The sequence below is a fragment of the Anopheles funestus genome, unplaced genomic scaffold (assembly GCF_943734845.2).
Source record: "Anopheles funestus unplaced genomic scaffold, idAnoFuneDA-416_04 scaffold_75_ctg1, whole genome shotgun sequence".
NCBI classification, from domain to species: domain Eukaryota; kingdom Metazoa; phylum Arthropoda; class Insecta; order Diptera; family Culicidae; genus Anopheles; species Anopheles funestus.
The window spans coordinates 105,386-122,371 of record NW_026045317.1 but is presented as its reverse complement, the minus strand read 5'-3'; the positions used below and the strand labels follow the sequence as shown (position 1 = coordinate 122,371).

General features: G+C 47.3%; 1 long non-coding RNA gene across 1 annotated transcript in view; it reads left to right on the top strand.

Moving 5' to 3' along the window:
- LOC125774356 (uncharacterized) overlaps positions 1–16,986 on the top strand; it is a 47,201-nt gene that overhangs the window by 11,826 nt on the left and 18,389 nt on the right. The window contains exons 4-6 of the long non-coding RNA XR_007420840.1: positions 3,204–3,427; positions 13,986–14,545; positions 14,882–16,827. This is a non-coding gene — a long non-coding RNA (uncharacterized LOC125774356). The remainder of the gene's footprint in view (positions 1–3,203; positions 3,428–13,985; positions 14,546–14,881; positions 16,828–16,986) is intronic.

The window sequence follows — 16,986 nt, the reverse complement described above, 5'->3', positions numbered from 1 at the left end:
TCTTGGCTAAGGTGTCTTGGCTAAGGTGTCTCGGCTAATGTGTCTTGGCTAAGGTGTCTTGGCTAATGTGTCTTGGCTAATGTGTCTTTTCTAAGGTGTCTTGGCTAAGGTGTCTCGGCTAATGTGTCTTGGCTAATGTGTCTTTTCTAATGTGTCTCGGCTAAGGTGTCTTGGCTAAGGTGTCTTGGCTAAGGCGTCTTGGCTAAGGTGTCTTGGCTAAGGTGTCTTGGCTAATGTGTCTCGGCTAAGGTGTCTTGGCTAAGGTGTCTTGGCTAAGGTGTCTTGGCTAAGGTGTCTTGGCTAAGGTGTCTTGGCTAATGTGTCTCGGCTAAGGTGTCTTGGCTAAAGTGTCTTGGCTAATGTGTCTCGGCTAAGGTGTCTTGGCTAATGTGTCTTGGCTAAGGTGTCTTGGCTAAGGTGTCTTGGCTAAGGTGTCTTGGCTAAGGTGTCTTGGCTAATGTGTCTTGGCTAAGGTGTCTTGGCTAATGTGTCTCGGCTAAGGTGTCTTGGCTAAGGTGTCTTGGTTAATGTGTCTTGGCTAAGGTGTCTTGGCTAAGGTGTCTTGGCTAAGGTGTCTTTGCTAAGGTGTCTTGGCTAAGGTGTCTTGGCTAATGTGTCTCGGCTAAGGTGTCTTGGCTAAGGTGTCTTGGCTAAGGTGTCTTGGCTAAGGTGTCTTGGCTAAGGTGTCTTGGCTAATGTGTCTCGGCTAAGGTGTCTTGGCTAAGGTGTCTTGGCTAAGGTGTCTTGGCTAATGTGTCTCGGCTAAGGTGTCTTGGCTAAAGTGTCTTGGCTTATGTGTCTCGGCTAAGGTGTCTTGGCTAATGTGTCTTGGCTAAGGTGTCTTGGCTAAGGTGTCTTGGCTAAGGTGTCTTGGCTAAGGTGTCTTGGCTAATGTGTCTTGGCTAAGGTGTCTTGGCTAATGTGTCTTGGCTAAGGTGTCTTGGCTAATGTGTCTCGGCTAAGGTGTCTTGGCTAAGGTGTCTTGGCTAATGTGTCTTGGCTAAGGTGTCTTGGCTAATGTGTCTTGGCTAATGTGTCTCGGCTAAAGTGTCTTGGCTAAGGTGTCTTGGCTAAGGTGTCTTGGCTAAGGTGTCTTGGCTAATGTGTGTCGGCTAAGGTGTCTTGGCTAAAGTGTCTTGGCTAAGGTGTCTTGGCTAAGGTGTCTTGGCTAAGGTGTCTTGGCTAATGTGTCTTGGCTAAGGTGTCTTGGCTAAGGTGTCTTGGCTAATGTGTCTCGGCTAAGGTGTCTTGGCTAATATATCTTGGCTAAGGTGTCTTGGCTAAGGTGTCTTGGCTAAGGTGTCTTGGCTTAGGTGTCTTGGCTAAGGTGTCTTGGCTAATGTGTCTTGGCTAAGGTGTCTTGGCTAATGTGTCTCGGCTAAGGTGTCTTGGCTAAGGTGTCTTGGCTAATGTGTCTTGGCTAAAGTGTCTTGGCTAAGGTGTCTTGGCTAATGTGTCTCGGCTAAGGTGTCTTGGCTAAGGTGTCTTGGCTAAGGTGTCTCGGCTAATGTGTCTTAGCTAAGGTGTCTTGGCTAATGTGTTTTGGCTAAGGTGTCTTGGCTAATGTGTCTTGGCTAAGGTGTCTTGGCTAAGGTGTCTTGGCTAAGGTGTCTTGGCTAAGGTGTCTTGGCTAAGGTGTCTTGGCTAATGTGTCTTGGCTAAGGTGTCTTGGCTAATGTGTCTTGGCTAAGGTGTCTTGGCTAAGGTGTCTTGGCTAAGGTGTCTTGGCTAATGTGTCTCGGCTAAGGTGTCTTGGCTAAGGTGTCTTGGCTAAGGTGTCTTGGCTAAGGTGTCTTGGCTAAGGTGTCTTGGCTAATGTGTCTCGGCTAAGGTGTCTTGGCTAAGGTGTCTTGGCTAATGTGTCTTGGCTAATGTGTCTCGGCTAATGTGTCTTGGCTAAGGTGTCTTGGCTACGGTGTCTTGGCTAATGTGTCTTGGCTAAGGTGTCTTGGCTAATGTGTCTCGGCTAAGGTGTCTTGGCTAATGTGTCTTGGCTAAAGTGTCTTGGCTAAGGTGTCTTGGCTAAGGTGTGTTGGCTAATGTGTCTTGGCTAAGGTGTCTTGGCTAAGGTGTCTTGGCTAAGGTGTCTTGGCTAAGGTGTCTTGGCTAAGGTGTCTTGGCTAATGTGTCTCGGCTAAGGTGTCTTGGCTAATGTGTCTTGGCTAAGGTGTCTTGGCTAAGGTGTCTTGGCTAATGTGTCTTGGCTAAGGTGTCTTGGCTAATGTGTCTTGGCTAATGTGTCTTGGCTAAGGTGTCTTGGCTAAGGTGTCTTGGCTAAGGTGTCTTGGCTAAGGTGTCTTGGCTCAGGTGTCTTGGCTAAGGTGTCTTGGCTAATGTGTCTCGGCTAATGTGTCTTGGCTAATGTGTCTTGGCTAATGTGTATTGGCTAAGGTGTCTTGGCTAATGTGTCTTGGCTAAGGTGTCTTGGCTAATGTGTCTTGGCTAAGGTGTCTTGGCTAATGTGTCTTGGCTAAGGTGTCTTGGCTAAGGTGTCTTGGCGAAGGTGTCTTGGCTAATGTGTCTCGGCTAAGGTGTCTTGGCTAATGTGTCTTGGCTAAGGTGTCTTTTCTAAGGTGTCTTGGCTAAGGTGTCTTGGCTAATGTGTCTTGGCTAATGTGTCTTGGCTAAGGTGTCTTGGCTAATGTGTCTCGGCTAAGGTGTCTTGGCTAATGTGTCTTGGCTAAAGTGTCTTGGCTAAGGTGTCTTGGCTAAGGTGTCTTGGCTAAGGTGTCTTGGCTAATGTGTCTTGGCTAATGTGTCTTGGCTAAGGTGTCTTGGCTAATGTGTCTCGGCAAAGGTGTCTTGGCTAATGTGTCTTGGCTAAGGTGTCTTGGCTAATGTGTCTTGGCTAAGGTGTCTTGGCTAAGGTGTCTTGGCTAATGTGTCTGGGCTAAGGTGTCTTGGCTAAGGTGTTTTGGCTAAGGTGTCTTGGCTAAGGTGTCTTGGCTAATGTGTCTCGGCTAATGTGTCTTGGCTAAGGTGTCTTGGCTAAGGTGTCTTGGCTAATGTGTCTTGGCTAATGTGTCTTGGCTAAGGTGTCTTGGCTAAGGTGTCTTCGCTGATGTGTCTTGGCTAAAGTGTCTTGGCTTAGGTGTCTTGGCTAATGTGTCTCGGCTAAGGTGTCGTGGCTAAGGTGTCTTGGCTAATGTGTCTTGGCTAAGGTGTCTTGGCTAATGTGTCTTGGCTAAGGTGTCTTGGCTAAGGTGTCTCGGCTAAGGTGTCTTGGCTAAGGTGTCTTGGCTAAGGTGTCTTGGCTAATGTGTCTTGGGTAATGTGTCTTGGCTAAGGTGTCTTGGCTAAGGTGTCTTGGCTAAGGTGTCTTGGCTAAGGTGTCTTGGCTAAGGTGTCTTGGCTAAGGTGTCTTGGCTAAGGTGTCTTGGCTAAGGTGTCTTGGCTAATGTGTCTCGGCTAAGGTGTCTTGGTTAAGGTGTCTTGGCTAAGGTGTCTTGGCTAAGGTGTCTTGGCTAAGGTGTCTTGGCTAATGTGTCTCGGCTAAAGTGTCTTGGCTAAGGTGTCTTGGCTAAGGTGTCTTGGCTAATGTGTCTTGGCTAATGTGTCTTGGCTAAGGTGTCTTGGCTAAGGTGTCTTGGCTAATGTGTCTCGGCTAAAGTGTCTTGGCTAAGGTGTCTTGGCTAAGGTGTCTTGGCTAAGGTGTCTTGGCTAAGGTGTCTTGGCTAAGGTGTCTTGGCTAAGGTGTCTTGGCTAATGTGTCTTGGCTAATGTGTCTCGACTAATGTGCCTTGGCTAAGGTGTCTTTTCTTAGGTGTCTTGGCTAAGGTGTCTTGGCTAAGGTGTCTTGGCTAAGGTGTCTTGGCTAAGGTGTCTTGGCTAATGTGTCTTGGCTAATGTGTCTCGGCTAAGGTGTCTTGGCTAATGTGTCTTGGCTAAGGTGTCTTGGCTAAGGTGTCTTGGCTAATGTGTCTCGGCTAAAGTGTCTTGGCTAAGGTGTCTTGGCTAAGGTGTCTTGGCTAAGGTGTCTTGGCTAAGGTGTCTTGGCTAAGGTGTCTTGGCTAATGTGTCTCGGCTAAGGTGTCTTGGCTATTGTGTCTTGGCTAAAGTGTCTTGGCTAAGGTGTCTTGGCTAAGGTGTCTTGGCTAAGGTGTCTTGGCTAAGGTGTCTTGGCTAAGGTGTCTTGGCTAATGTGTCTCGGCTAAGGTGTCTTGGCTAAGGTGTCTTGGCTAAAGTGTCTTGGCTAAGGTGTCTTGGCTAATGTGTCTCGGCTAAGGTGTCTTGGCTAAGGTGTCTTGGCTAAGGTGTCTCGGCTAATGTGTCTTAGCTAAGGTGTCTTGGCTAATGTGTTTTGGCTAAGGTGTCTTGGCTAATGTGTCTTGGCTAAGGTGTCTTGGCTAAGGTGTCTTGGCTAAGGTGTCTTGGCTAAGGTGTCTTGGCTAAGGTGTCTTGGCTAAGGTGTCTTGGCTCAGGTGTCTTGGCTATTGTGTCTTGGCTAAAGTGTCTTGGCTATTGTGTCTTGGCTAAGGTGTCTTGGCTAAGGTGTCTTGGCTAAGGTGTCTTGGCTAAGGTGTCTTGGCTAAGGTGTCTTGGCTAAGGTGTCTTGGCTAATGTGTCTCGGCTAAAGTGTCTTGGCTAAGGTGTCTTGGCTAAGGTGTCTTGGCTAAGGTGTCTTGGCTAAGGTGTCTTGGATAAGGTGTCTTGGCTAAGGTGTCTTGGCTAAGGTGTCTTGGCTAATGTGTCTTGGCTAATGTGTATTGGCTAATGTGTCATGGCTAAGGTGTCTTGGCTAATGTGTATTGGCTAAGGTGTCTTGGCTAATGTGTCTCGGCTAAGGTGTCTTGGCTAATGTGTCTTGGCTAAGGTGTCTTGGCTAAGGTGTCTTGGCTAATGTGTCTCGGCTAAAGTGTCTTGGCTAAGGTGTCTTGGCTAAGGTGTCTTGGCTAAGGTGTCTTGGCTAAGGTGTCTTGGCTAAGGTGTCTTGGCTAAGGTGTCTTGGCTAATGTAACTCGGCTAAGGTGTCTTGGCTATTGTGTCTTGGCTAAGGTGTCTTGGCTAAGGTGTCTTGGCTAAGGTGTCTTGGCTAAGGTGTCTTGGCTAAGGTGTCTTGACTAAGGTGTCTTGGCTAAGGTGTCTTGGCTAAGGTGTCTTGGCTAATGTAACTCGGCTAAGGTGTCTTGGCTAATGTGTCTTGGCTAATGTGTATTGGCTAATGTGTCTTGGCTAAGGTGTCTTGGCTAATGTGTCTCGGCTAAGGTGTATTGGCTAAGGTGTATTGGCTAAGGTGTCTTGGCTAAGGTGTCTTGGCTAAGGTGTCTTGGCTAAGGTGTCTTGGCTAAGGTGTCTTGGCTAAAGTGTCTCGGCTAAAGTGTCTTGGCTAAGGTGTCTTGGCTAAGGTGTCTCGGCTAAAGTGTCTTGGCTAAGGTGTCTTGGCTAAGGTGTCTTGGCTAAGGTGTCTTGGCTAAGGTGTCTTGGCTAATGTGTCTTGGCTAAGGTGTCTTGGCTAATGTGTCTCGGCTAAGGTGTCTTGGCTAAGGTGTCTTGGCTACTGTGTCTTGGCTAATGTGTCTCGGCTAATGTGTCTTGGCTAAGGTGTCTTTGCTAAGGTGTCTTGGCTAAGGTGTCTTGGCTAAGGTGTCTTGGCTAATGTGTCTCGTCTAAGGTGTCTTGGCTAAGGTGTCTTGGCTAAGGTGTCTTGGCTAATGTGTCTTGGCTAAGGTGTCTTGGCTAAGGTGTCTTGGCTAAGGTGTCTTGGCTAATGTGTCTTGGCTAATGTGTCTCGGCTAATGTGTCTTGGCTAAGGTGTCTTGGCTAAGGTGTCTTGGCTAATGTGTCTTGGCTAAGGTGTCTCGGCTAAGGTGTCTTGGCTAATGTGTCTCGGCTAAGGTGTCTTGGCTAATGTGTCTTGGCTAAGGTGTCTTGGCTAAGGTGTCTTGGCTAAAGTGTCTTGGCTAAGGTGTCTTGGCTAAGGTGTCTCGGCTAAGGTGTCTTGGCTAATGTGTCTTGGCTAAGGTGTCTTGGCTAAGGTGTCTTTGCTAAGGTGTCTTGGCTAATGTGTCTCGGCTAAGGTGTCTTGGCTAAGGTGTCTTGGCTAAGGTGTCTTGGCTAATGTGTCTTGGCTAAGGTGTCTTGGCTAAGGTGTCTTGGCTAAGGTGTCTTGGCTAATGTGTCTCGGCTAATGTGTCTTGGCTAAGGTGTCTTGGCTAAGGTGTCTTGGCTTATGTGTCTTGGCTAATGTGTCTTGGCTAAGGTGTCTTTTCTAAGGTGTCTTGGCTAATGTGTCTTGGCTAAAGTGTCTTGGCTTAGGTGTCTTGGCTAATGTGTCTCGGCTAAGGTGTCTTGGCTAAGGTGTCTTGGCTAAGGTGTCTTGGCTAAGGTGTCTTGGCTAATGTGTCTCGGCTAATGTGTCTTGGCTAAGGTGTCTTGACTAAGGTGTCTTGGCTAAGGTGTCTTGGCTAAGGTGTCTTGGCTAATGTGTCTCGGCTAAGGTGTCTTGGCTAAAGTGTCTTGGCTAATGTGTCTCGGCTAAGGTGTCTTGGCTAAGGTGTCTTGGCTAAGGTGTCTTGGCTAAGGTGTCTTGGCTAAGGTGTCTTGGCTAAGGTGTCTTGGCTAATGTGTCTCGGCTAATGTGTCTTGGCTAAGGTGTCTTGGCTTAGGTGTCTTGGCTAATGTGTCTCGGCTAATGTGTCTTGGCTAAGGTGTCTTGGCTAATGTGTCTTGGCTAATGTGTCTTGGCTAAGGTGTCTTGGCTAATGTGTCTCGGCTAATGTGTCTTGGCTAAGGTGTCTTGGCTAATGTGTCTCGGCTAATGTGTCTTGGCTAAGGTGTCTTGGCAAAGGTGTCTTGGCTAATGTGTCTTGGCTAATGTGTCTCGGCTAAGGTGTCTTGGCTAAGGTGTCTTGGCTAAGGTGTCTTGGCTAAGGTGTCTTGGCTAAGGTGTCTTGGCTAAGGTGTCTTGGCTAAGGTGTCTTGGCTAAAGTGTCTTGGCTAAGGTGTCTTGGCTAAGGTGTCTTGACTTAGGTGTCTTGGCTAAGGTGTCTTGGCTAAGGTGTCTTGGCTAATGTGTCTTGGCTAAAGTGTCTTGGCTAAGGTGTCTCGGCTAAAGTGTCTTGGCTAAGGTGTCTTGGCTAAGGTGTCTTGGCTAAGGTGTCTTGGCTAAGGTGTCTTGGCTAATGTGTCCCGGCTAATGTGTCTTGGCTAAAGTGTCTTGGCTAATGTGTCTCGGCTAAGGTGTCTTGGCTAATGTGTCTTGGCTAAGGTGCCTTGGCTAAGGTGTCTTGGCTAAGGTGTCATGGCTAAGGTGTCTTGGCTAAGGTGTCTTGGCTAATGTGTCTCGGCTAAGGTGTCTTGGCTAAAGTGTCTTGGCTAATGTGTCTCGGCTAAGGTGTCTTGGCTAATGTGTCTTGGCTAAGGTGTCTTGGCTAAGGTGTCTTGACTTAGGTGTCTTGGCTAAGGTGTCTTGGCTAATGTGTCTTGGCTAAGGTGTCTTGGCTTAAGTGTCTTGGCTAATGTGTCTTGGCTAATGTGTCTCGGCTAAGGTGTCTTGGCTAAGGTGTCTTGGCTAAGGTGTCTTGGCTTAAGTGTCTTGGCTAATGTGTCTTGGCTAATGTGTCTCGGCTAAGGTGTCTTGGCTAAGGTGTCTTGACTTAGGTGTCTTGGCTAAGGTGTCTTGGCTAAGGTGTCTTGGCTAATGTGTCTTGGCTAAAGTGTCTTGGCTAAGGTGTCTTGGCTAATGTGTCTTGGCTAATGTGTCTCGGCTAAGGTGTCTTGGCTAAGGTGTCTTGGCTAATGTGTCTTGGCTTAGGTGTCTTGGCTAAGGTGTCTCGGCTAAAGTGTCTTGGCTAAGGTGTCTTGGCTAATGTGTCCCGGCTAATGTGTCTTGGCTAAAGTGTCTTGGCTAATGTGTCTCGGCTAAGGTGTCTTGGCTAATGTGTCTTGGCTAAGGTGCCTTGGCTAAGGTGTCTTGGCTAAGGTGTCTTGGCTAAGGTGTCTTGGCTAAGGTGTCTTGGCTAAGGTGTCTTGGCTAATGTGTCTCGGCTAAGGTGTCTTGGCTAAAGTGTCTTGGCTAATGTGTCTCGGCTAAGGTGTCTTGGCTAATGTGTCTTGCCTAAGGTGTCTTGGCTAAGGTGTCTTGACTTAGGTGTCTTGGCTAAGGTGTCTTGGCTAATGTGTCTTGGCTAAGGTGTCTTGGCTAAAGTGTCTTGGCTAATGTGTCTTGGCTAAGGTGTCTTGGCTAAAGTGTCTTGGCTAATGTGTCTCGGCTAAGGTGTCTTGGCTTATGTGTCTTGGCTAAAGTGTCTTGGCTTAGGTGTCTTGGCTAATATGTCTTGGCTAAGGTGTCTTGGCTAATGTGTCTTGGCTAAGGTGTCTTGACTAAAGTGTCTTGGCTAAGGTGTCTTGGCTAAGGTGTCTTGGCTAAGGTGTCTTGGCTAAGGTGTCTTGGCTAAGGTGTCTTGGCTAAGGTGTCTTGGCTAATGTGTCTCGGCTAATGTGTCTTGGCTAAGGTGTCTTGGCTTAGGTGTCTTGGCTAATGTGTCTCGGCTAATGTGTCTTGGCTAAGGTGTCTTGGCTAATGTGTCTTGGCTAATGTGTCTTGGCTAAGGTGTCTTGGCTAATGTGTCTCGGCTAATGTGTCTTGGCTAAGGTGTCTTGGCTAATGTGTCTCGGCTAATGTGTCTTGGCTAAGGTGTCTTGGCTAAGGTGTCTTGGCTAATGTGTCTTGGCTAATGTGTCTCGGCTAAGGTGTCTTGGCTAAGGTGTCTTGGCTAAGGTGTCTTGGCTAATGTGTCTTGGCTAAAGTGTCTTGGCTAATGTGTCCCGGCTAAACTGTCTTGGCTAAGGTGTCTTGGCTAAGGTGTCTTGGCTAAGGTGTCTTGGCTAAGGTGTCTTGGCTAATGTGTCCCGGCTAATGTGTCTTGGCTAAAGTGTCTTGGCTAATGTGTCTCGGCTAAGGTGTCTTGGCTAATGTGTCTTGGCTAAGGTGCCTGGGCTAAGGTGTCTTGGCTAAGGTGTCTTGGCTAAGGTGTCTTGGCTAATGTGTCTCGGCTAAGGTGTCTTGGCTAAAGTGTCTTGGCTAATGTGTCTCGGCTAAGGTGTCTTGGCTAATGTGTCTTGGCTAAGGTGTCTTGGCTAAGGTGTCTTGGCTAAGGTGTCTTGGCTAATGTGTCTTGGCTAATGTGTCTTGGCTAAGGTGTCTTGGCTAATGTGTCTCGGCTAATGTGTCTTGGCTAAGGTGTCTTGGCTAATGTGTCTCGGCTAAGGTGTCTTGGCTAAGGTGTCTTGACTTAGGTGTCTTGGCTAAGGTGTCTTGGCTAATGTGTCTTGGCTAAGGTGTCTTGGCTAAAGTGTCTTGGCTAATGTGTCTTGGCTAAGGTGTCTTGGCTAAAGTGTCTTGGCTAATGTGTCTCGGCTAAGGTGTCTTGGCTTATGTGTCTTGGCTAAAGTGTCTTGGCTTAGGTGTCTTGGCTAATGTGTCTTGGCTAAGGTGTCTTGGCTAAGGTGTCTTGGCTAATGTGTCTTGGCTAAAGTGTCTTGGCTAAGGTGTCTTGGCTAATGTGTCTCGGCTAAGGTGTCTTGGCTAAGGTGTCTTTCCTAAGGTGTCTTGGCTAAGGTGTCTTGGCTAAGGTGTCTTGGCTAAGGTGTCTTGGCTAATGTGTCTCGGCTAAGGTGTCTTGGCTAAGGTGTCTTGGCTAAGGTGTCTTGGCTAATGTGTCTCGGCTTAGGTGTCTTGGCTAAAGTGTCTTGGCTTATGTGTCTCGGCTAAGGTGTCTTGGCTAAGGTGTCTTGGCTAAGGTGTCTTGGCTAAGGTGTCTTGGCTAAGGTGTCTTGGCTAATGTGTCTTGGCTAAGGTGTCTTGGCTAATGTGTCTCGGCTAAGGTGTCTTGGCTAAGGTGTCTTGGCTAATGTGTCTTGGCTAAGGTGTCTTGGCTAAGGTGTCTTGGCTAATGTGTCTTGGCTAAAGTGTCTTGGCTTAGGTGTCTCGGCTAATGTGTCTCGGCTAAGGTGTCTTGGCTAAGGTGTCTTGGCTAATGTGTCTTGGCTAAGGTGTCTTGGCTAAGGTGTCATGGCTAATGTGTCTCGGCTAATGTGTCTTGGCTAAGGTGTCTTGGCTAAGGTGTCTTGGCTAAGGTGTCTTGGCTAAGGTGTCTTTACTAAGGTGTCTTGGCTAATGTGTCTCGGCTAATGTGTCTTGGCTAAGGTGTCTTGGCTAATGTGTCTTGGCTAATGTGTCTCGGCTAAAGTGTCTTGGCTAAGGTGTCTTGGCTAAGGTGTCTTGGCTAAGGTGTCTTGGCTAAGGTGTCGTTTCTAATGTGTCTCGGCTAATGTGTCTTGGCTAAGGTGTCTTGGCTAAGGTGTCTTGGCTAAGGTGTCTTGGCTAAGGTGTCTTGGCTAATGTGTCTTGGCTAAGGTGTCTTGGCTAATGTGTCTCGGCTTAGGTGTCTTGGCTAAGGTGTCTTGGCTAATGTGTCGCGGCTAATGTGTCTCGGCTAAGGTGTCTTGGCTTAGGTGTCTTGGCTAATGTGTCTCGGCTAAGGTGTCTTGGCTAAGGTGTCTTGGCTAATGTGTCTTTGCTAAGGTGTCTTGGCTAAGGTGTCTTGGCTAAGGTGTCTTGGCTAAGGTGTCTTGGCTAAGGTGTCTTGGCTAAGGTGTCATGGCTAATGTGTCTCGGCTAATGTGTCTTGGCTAAGGTGTCTTGACTAAGGTGTCTTGGCTAAGGTGTCTTGGCTAATGTGTCTTGGCTAAAGTGTCTTGGCTAAAGTGTCTTGGCTAATGTGTCTCGGCTAAAGTGTCTTGGCTAAGGTGTCTTGGCTAAGGTGTCTTGGCTAAGGTGTCTTGGCTAAGGTGTCTTGGCTAATGTGTCTCGGCTAATGTGTCTTGGCTAAGGTGTCTTGGCTAAGGTGTCTTGGCTAATGTGTCTCGGCTAATGTGTCTTGGCTAAGGTGTCTTGGCTAATGTGTCTTGGCTAATGTGTCTTGGCTAAGGTGTCTTGGCTAATGTGTCTCGGCTAATGTGTCTTGGCTAAGGTGTCTTGGCTAATGTGTCTCGGCTAATGTGTCTTGGCTAAGGTGTCTTGGCTAAGGTGTCTTGGCTAATGTGTCTTTGCTAATGTGTCTTGGCTAAGGTGTCTTGGCTAATGTGTCTTTGCTAAGGTGTCTTGGCTAAGGTGTCTTGGCTAAGGTGTCTTGGCTAAGGTGTCTTGGCTAATGTGTCTTGGCTAAAGTGTCTTGGCTAAGGTGTCTTGGCTAATGTGTCTCGGCTAAGGTGTCTTGGCTAAGGTGTCTTGGCTAAGGTGTCTTGGCTAAGGTGTCTTGGCTAAGGTGTCTTGGCTAAGGTGTCTTGGCTAATGTGTCTCGGCTAAGGTGTCTTGGCTAAGGTGTATTGGCTAAGGTGTCTTGGCTAATGTGTCTCGGCTTAGGTGTCTTGGCTAAAGTGTCTTGGCTTATGTGTCTCGGCTAAGGTGTCTTGGCTAAGGTGTCTTGGCTAAGGTGTCTTGGCTAAGGTGTCTTGGCTAAGGTGTCTTGGCTAATGTGTCTTGGCTAAGGTGTCTTGGCTAATGTGTCTCGGCTAAGGTGTCTTGGCTAAGGTGTCTTGGCTAATGTGTCTTGGCTAAGGTGTCTTGGCTAATGTGTCGCGGCTAATGTGTCTCGGCTAAAGTGTCTTGGCTAAGGTGTCTTGGCTAAGGTGTCTTGGCTAAGGTGTCTTGGCTAAGGTGTCTTGGCTAATGTGTCTCGGCTAATGTGTCTTGGCTAAGGTGTCTTGGCTAAGGTGTCTTGGCTAATGTGTCTCGGCTAAGGTGTCTTGGCTAAGGTGTCTTAGCTAAGGTGTCTTGGCTAAGGTGTCTTGGCTAAGGTGTCTTGGCTAATGTGTCTCGGCTAAGGTGTCTTGGCTAAGGTGTCTTGGCTAAGGTGTCTTGGCTAAGGTGTCTTGGCTAATGTGTCTCGGCTAAGGTGTCTTGGCTAAAGTGTCTTGGCTTATCCCAATGTGCAATTCAACCACGCCTGCTAATAAATACTATTGCCGCTTTGTTCTGGCCTACAGGCGAAGTGAGATAAAAAACGTGCACATACGCATATACACGGTACGCTGTCGATCCCAATTAGTCCTTTCTCCCTCTACCTAACTAACGATCATCCTGCTAAAGCGAGAATGCGTGTTGGGATCGCGCGTCGATACGCACTAACACATTCAAAGACACCATGCGTGTACACAGCGTACGAGCGCCTGCACGATCCTAGGGGCGTGACGCGGGTCGATGTGGAATCCATGTGGAACGCATCGGGATTGCTCGCAGCGTACGGGCGCATGCACGATCCTGGCGGATGAATATGGAAGCTTTCGAGTCCATGTGGAATCCTGTCGGAATCCATCACGGCGTCCATGTGGAAAGCAACGCTAGCCCTCGCAGTGTACGAGCGCTTGCACAATCCTTGCGGGTGAATGTTTAATGCCGGTGAATGAGTCCATGTGGAAAGCAACGCGTCCGCAGCGTACGCGGTGGTCGTAGCGTGGAAAAGCGCATTCACTATTCTTCATTTATTTGTATTAAAATTATTATTTATTTACAAACCACCGATTACAATATGTTGACCACACTTTGGGCTAATAGTTGCAAGATTTTCCCGTGAGATAGTTAAATAAAATAGTATCATATTTCAATTACAAAACCGAGGTATTTTTGCTACAATTCTATGCCTTGCTTTAGCTATTTCCTCGCGGCCGCCCTTAACGTACTGGCTTTGGTTTTTAGCGAATAACTAAAAAAGTTGAAGAGCTAGACGAAAATGCTGTTCTACAAAATTGTAAAGAATAACATTTTGCATCTATTAAATATTTTTATAGATTTTTATGCAAATGATTAACCATGTTATTTTGATTAAATATATCTGGGATTGCTTCAGCGTCACAAATTTAATTTTTAAATTCTTTCAAACATACGATTTGGATAAGAGTGTAAAAGACAGTGTTGACCTACTTATGAACAACTGTTATGAAAAATTAAGGACTTCTGAACAGCTTTTAAATTGATCGTTCACTGCCTGTAGTCCCATCGTTCGACACCTAATCGACGTATCCTGTTACATTCATATTCTTTACCTATGTACCCGAACGCATAACTGGTACGCGAGTCGGTGTTTAGCCGGTAACCATTTCTTGGCCAAGCAAGGCTTTGTGGTATGACTCAATTCTCAACAGAGGTATTCGGTTTCCCCTAGTCGCACCTACATAGCATCCTGTGTTCATTACCTGCCTACAAGAACCAGTACACCTTCCGCATGTATAGGCGCGTAGCGACATCGAACAGTGCTAGTTACCTGTCATCTGTCTGAACGCTCATGGGAAAAAATTAGCACGTGTAGCAGCTACCTCGTATTTCTGTGTGTTTAAAGAAATTTTCCATAAAACCACACCTTAAGGGTAGTTAAAAAGGTCCAAACAGCGTCTAATATTTTTTATCGGAACGGCCGTATGGTAGGAAACAAACCTGTCATGCAATATTTTTCCCCAAAAATATCTAAAAGCACGAAAGAATTATTTTTTGCATCATACGTGCAGTGAAATCCATTCCCATTCAGCTTCATTTATATACGGTACACAACATACCCCCTCAACGACTGGTCGGATGGCGCAAATGTAAGCATGACTTTCTTCTACACCAATTTCTAATCCAATGTTCTCTATCATTTCAGCAAAAGCTCCAAGGAAGTTGTATGGGGAAAAAAGATTCTCTCACGCTCTCACGAGAGAGTGAATTTGAGGAACCCCCCTGGCGTTTATATTTTCTGTAATTCATTCATTTTTTTTGCTAAAATCCGGCATAGATCCACACGCTACGAACGCTCGCGGGCGACTGAAACGGGCGTGGCTACGCGGGGCTTTATATACCAACCCGGTTTGAGTGTGTGCGTGTGGTCGCTAAATGTCTTCCTCCGGGACTCCGCGGTGGATTCCGAACAGACCCGTTAGGGACCATGAGAACAAAAGAAACTCGACCGCATGAACTCGCTTTTGCATGACTGGGATGTGTCTCGGCTAAGGTGTCTTGGCCAAGGTGTCTTGGCTAAGGTGTCTTGGCTAAGGTGTCTTGGCTAAGGTTTCTTGGCTAATGTGTCTTGGCTAATGTGTCTTGGCTAAGGTGTCTTGGCTAATGTGTCTCGGCTAAGGTGTCTTGGCTAAGGTGTCTTGGCTAATGTGTCTTGGCTAAGGTGTCTTGGCTAAGGTGTCTTGGCTAATGTGTCTCGGCTAAGGTGTCTTGGCTAAGGTGTCTTGGCTAATGTGTCTTGGCTAATGTGTCTTGGCTAAGGTGTCTTGGCTAAGGTGTCTTGGCTAATGTGTCTTGGCTAAAGTGTCTTGGCTTAGGTGTCTTGTCTAATGTGTCTCGGCTAAGGTGTCTTGGTTAAGGTGTCTTGGCTAAGGTGTCTTGGCTAAGGTGTCTTGGCTAATGTGTCTCGGCTAATGTGTCTTGGCTTAGGTGTCTTGTCTAATGTGTCTCGGCTAAGGTGTCTCGGCTAATGTGTCTTGGCTAAGGTGTCTTGGCTAAGGTGTCTTGGGTAATGTGTCTTGGCTAATGTGTCTCGGCTAAGGTGTCTTGGCTAAGGTGTCTTGGCTAATGTGTCTTGGCTAATGTGTCTTGGCTAAGGTGTCTTGGCTAAGGTTTTTTGGCTAATGTGTCTTGGCTAAGGTGTCTTGGCTAAGGTGTCTTGGCTAATGTGTCTTGGCTAATGTGTCTTGGCTAAAGTGTCTTGGCTTAGGTGTCTTGTCTAATGTGTCTCGGCTAAGGTGTCTTGGTTAAGGTGTCTTGGCTAAGGTGTCTTGGCTAAGGTGTCTTGGCTAATGTGTCTCGGCTAATGTGTCTTGGCTAAAGTGTCTTGGCTAAGGTGTCTTGGCTAATGTGTCTTGGCTAATGTGTCTTGGCTAATGTGTCTTGGCTAAGGTGTCTTGGCTAAGGTGTCTTGGCTAAGGTGTCTTGGCTAAGGTGTCTTGGCTAATGTGTCTTGGCTAATGTGTCTTGGCTAAGGTGTCTTGGCTAAGGTTTCTTGGCTAATGTGTCTTGGCTAAAGTGTCTTGGCTTAAGTGTCTTGGCTAATGTGTCTCGGCTAAGGTGTCTTGGCTAAGGTGTCTTGGCTAAGGTGTCTTGGCTAAGGTGTCTTGGCTAATGTGTCTCGGCTAAGGTGTCTTGGTTAAGGTGTCTTGGCTAAGGTGTCTTGGCTAAGGTGTCTTGGCTAATGTGTCTCGGCTAATGTGTCTTGGCTAAGGTGTCTTGGCTAAGGTGTCTTGGCTAATGTGTCTTGGCTAATGTGTCTTGGCTAAGGTGTCTTGGCTAAGGTGTCTTGGCTTATGTGTCTCGGCTAATGTGTCTTGGCTAAGGTGTTTTGGCTAAGGTGTCTTGGCTAATGTGTCTTGGCTAATGTGTCTTGGCTAAGGTGTCTTGGCTAAGGTGTCTTGGCTAATGTGTCTTGGCTAAGGTGTCTTGGCTAATGTGTCTTGGCTAATGTGTCTTGACTAAGGTGTCTTGGCTAATGTGTCTCGGCTAATGTGTCTTGGCTAAGGTGTCTTGGCTAAGGTGTCTTGGCTAATGTGTCTTGGCTAATGTGTCTTGGCTAAGGTGTCTTGGCTAATGTGTCTTGGCTAAGGTGTCTTGGCTAAGGTGTCTTGGCTAATGTGTCTTGGCTAATGTGTCTTGGCTAAGGTGTCTTGGCTAAGGTGTCTTGGCTAATGTGTCTTGGCTAAGGTGTCTTGGCTAATGTGTCTTGGCTAAGGTGTCTTGGCTAAGGTGTCTTGGCTAATGTGTCTTGGCTAATGTGTCTTGGCTAAGGTGTCTTGGCTAAGGTTTCTTGGCTAATGTGTCTTGGCTAAAGTGTCTTGGCTTAAGTGTCTTGGCTAATGTGTCTCGGCTAAGGTGTCTTGGCTAAGGTGTCTTGGCTAAGGTGTCTTGGCTAAGGTGTCTTGACTAAGGTGTCTTGGCTAAGGTGTCTTGGCTTATGTGTCTCGGCTAATGTGTCTTGGCTAAGGTGTCTTGGCTAAGGTGTCCTGGCTAATGTGTCTTGGCTAATGTGTCTTGGCTAAGGTGTCTTGGCTAAGGTGTCTTGGCTAATGTGTCTTGGCTAAAGTGTCTTGGCTTAGGTGTCTTGGCTAATGTGTCTTGGCTAATGTGTCTTGGCTAAGGTGTCTTGGCTAAGGTGTCTTGGCTAATGTGTCTTGGCTAAAGTGTCTTGGCTAATGTGTCTTGGCTAAGGTGTCTTGGCTAAGGTGTCTTGGCTAATGTGTCTTGGCTAAGGTGTCTTGGCTAAGGTGTCTTGGCTAAGGTGTCTTGGCTAAGGTGTCTTGGCTAATGTGTCTTGGCTAATGTGTCTCGGCTAATGTGTCTTGGCTAATGTGTCTTGGCTAATGTGTCTTGGCTAAGGTGTCTTGGCTAATGTGTCTTGGCTAAGGTGTCTTGGCTAAGGTGTCTTGGCTAATGTGTCTTGGCTAATGTGTCTTGGCTAAGGTGTCTTGGCTAAGGTTTCTTGGCTAATGTGTCTTGGCTAAAGTGTCTTGGCTTAAGTGTCTTGGCTAATGTGTCTCGGCTAAGGTGTCTTGGCTAAGGTGTCTTGGCTAAGGTGTCTTGGCTAAGGTGTCTTGACTAAGGTGTCTTGGCTAAGGTGTCTTGGCTTATGTGTCTCGGCTAATGTGTCTTGGCTAAGGTGTCTTGGCTAAGGTGTCCTGGCTAATGTGTCTTGGCTAATGTGTCTTGGCTAAGGTGTCTTGGCTAAGGTGTCTTGGCTAATGTGTCTTGGCTAAAGTGTCTTGGCTTAGGTGTCTTGGCTAATGTGTCTTGGCTAATGTGTCTTGGCTAAGGTGTCTTGGCTAATGTGTCTTGGCTAATGTGTCTTGGCTAATGTGTCTTGGCTAATGTGTCTTGGTCAAGGTGTCTTGGCTAATGTGTCTTGGCTAAGGTGTCTTGGCTAAGGTGTCTTATCCAAGGTGTCTTGGCTAAGGTGTCTTGGCTAATGTGTCTTGGCTAAGGTGTCTTGGCTAAGGTGTCTTGGCTAATGTGTC